The sequence below is a fragment of the Ptychodera flava genome, chromosome 10, assembly GCF_041260155.1.
Source record: "Ptychodera flava strain L36383 chromosome 10, AS_Pfla_20210202, whole genome shotgun sequence".
Lineage (NCBI taxonomy): Eukaryota > Metazoa > Hemichordata > Enteropneusta > Ptychoderidae > Ptychodera > Ptychodera flava.
The window spans coordinates 14584792-14587596 of NC_091937.1; the positions used below are offsets into that span (position 1 = coordinate 14584792).

Consider the following 2805-nt stretch of genomic DNA (forward strand, 5'->3'; position numbering starts at 1 on the left):
GGAGAGATGGTAGGCGAATTGTTGATCTTGTTATCCTTGCAGATGGTTTATCTGGCTGCAAGCAATGCAGCATGCCGTTACGGATGACCGACACTATCGGCGAGACTCGACATGTCTGGGCATGGATGTAAAAACTGGGTAGCTGGCTGCTTGTCAGGTGTTGCAACCCCATTTGTATTTTGTCAACGTTATTCCCTTGGCCTGAGACACGGACCAAATAAAAGGGTTTGGATGTAAATACCAAACTTGCAATTGGTAGTAGGAATTTTTTACGTTTTTTTTGTTTCATGCACGCGCGCGAGTGCCAAGTCTCGCGTTTACCTCAAAGCGAACGGATGGCTTGATATATTCAGTGCACAGAAACGCTAGTTTTCCATAAGCTGACAGTAACACTGGACTGGTCATAATGCGACTCAAGTGTTATATTTATGCCAGAATTACAAGCATTGTTTCAAACCAGCCCAGTGATCATGTGATGTGGATCGAGTTAGCATCAATCTACACATTGCTTATGGTCATGGCACATATTTATATAATTTTTCAGGGACAATGAGACTACCGTTACTTCCTTTCATATTTTCATCATTTGGATCTGTTTAGGAAGCTATTTATGTGGTTCTTCTTATCACAAATATACCCTGAAGTGTTGGCTTTTGGAGTTGTATTCTCACACTTTCCCTGGACATGAAGTATAATTACTTCTATTCTGTGAGTTTTTGTAAAATACAAGAAATTGTATCTTATGACCATAAATAATTTCAAACTGGAGTTGAGTCAGCCCACTTCAGTTAACAACACAACAAAAATATTTCAAAAATTTATACTGATGTCATTGTAAACTTGTCATTGTTTTGCCATAGGTAAATGAACGGATTGGCATGTCTCCAGGGAAGTATTGTGTGTCACGTGCGTCCTATCTGGATAATCAAGAAAGAAAGAGACGGATGAAGAGCCAGACCAGGTGTGCCAAAAAATCGTATCGAGCTGAAGGCAAACAAGTGTTTACGACAGAGTGTTCAAGAACTCCGTGAAGGTGACTCATACACAACAGGAATTGACCTTGTTCAAAGTAATTACTTGTTTAATCTAGTCACTTGTTTATTTGATTTGAATGAAAGTTTGGATTCAGATAGATGTAGATGAATGATTTTAGAATCAATGTAAAATGACTAAATTGCTAATAGTTGAATGCTTGTATTGATATGGCTCCCTGCATATACTGATTTACCTTTCAACTCACTGGCATAAAACTGATGAAACATGTGCATGAAGGTCTGTAGTAAGTTTGACATTTATTGATGTGATCATATTGTAAATGAACACACAAAAACCTAATGCATACATAATGACATGTACTATTTCATCTGCAAGTGTGCACATAGTCATTGAGTGACCTGATGTACTCTATCATTTGCTGGATGGCAATTTTGTTATTTGCATAATTGTAGAACTAGTTACTCAGTTCATGTCTGCTTAAAGTTTGTGATTTGCCAAATACCTAAAACATTGAGCCATGGACCATAGGTTGTACTATTTTGTGAATATTCTGTTTCATTAGAAGTAAAAACTGAATCATTCATTCCCATATATTTTATCTGTATCTGCTTCTATTTTTTTATTCAGAAACCCAAGATATACAGGAGATACCTTCCCTCTCTACAGAACCTGTTCCACAACCAATAGAATTGACTGATCAACCTGTAGTGTATTTTGACCTGGAGACTACTGGATTAGGTAGGTGTTGTTGTTGTTGTTATCAATGTGATTATACGTGTTGTTTAAACTAATCTGATATTGCAATCATTTCACTACTTCATCTTAATACCTTTAGAGGCTACAAAGGCTATTGAACTGTACACACACAGATCAATCATTAAACTGAAGCAAATTTTTACTGGAAACAGAACAAGTTCATCCATGATTCAAATTTCTGACAGCATTATTTTAATGATCATGACTTGCTTATCAAAATCAGCAATGGTTTACAGACAATAGGCAGATGACATTATTTTCATACCAACAAGCCAATCAATGCCTCAAGTGTCAGTTTCAGTTTATTACTCATCTCCCAGGGCAAAGTCTGACTCAGCAAATGAAATTTTCATTGAAATTTACTGTAATCCAAAATAACATAAACAAATTATCTTGCCATTTGTCATGAGTTTTTTTTTTCTTTTTCAGCAAGAACATCACACATAACACAGCTTGCAGCTGTTGGACCAAAAGGGTGTCTGAATGTGTATGTGATACCTAGGATTCCAATAAGTGAACCAGCATCAAGAGTGATTGGTCTGGCAATGAAAAATGGAATCCTAACACAGAATGGAAAACCTGTCAGTGCAGTACCTGTAAAACAAGCATTGTTGACATTGTGTGACTTTCTTGGACCAGAACCTTGTATTCTGGTTGGACATAACATCAAGTCATTTGATTGTAGAGTTTTATATAATGCTGCTGTAGCAACAGATATGGTTGATCAATTGTCTTCACACATTGCTGGCTTTTTGATTCCTATAAAGTCTTTAAGACCTCATATCCTGATTGTGAAAAGTACTCACAAGTTGAGCTTGTTTCAAAATTTGTAGGAGAAAGTTACAGTGCACATGATGCTTTAGCAGATGTGAAAGCTTTAAAAAACTTATTGAAAAGGTGCAGCCATCTTTTGATGAGTTTACATGGAGTTTGTGAGGGAATCTGTAGAGCATGCAAAGGCAACAAGCCTAAACATGCAAACCTTGCGTACTCTTGTACTCAAGGGTGTATAAGAAAATGTGTTGTAAGAAAATTGCAAGCAGTGGCCTTGCT

General features: G+C 36.8%; 1 long non-coding RNA gene across 1 annotated transcript; it reads left to right on the forward strand.

The window, feature by feature from the left end:
* Positions 1–978: 978 nt before the first annotated feature.
* Positions 979–2670, forward strand: LOC139141425 (uncharacterized). The gene is made up of 3 exons (XR_011554166.1): positions 979–1069; positions 1624–1734; positions 2182–2670. It is a non-coding gene; the product is annotated as an uncharacterized lncRNA (long non-coding RNA).
* The last annotated feature ends 135 nt before the right edge of the window (positions 2671–2805 follow it).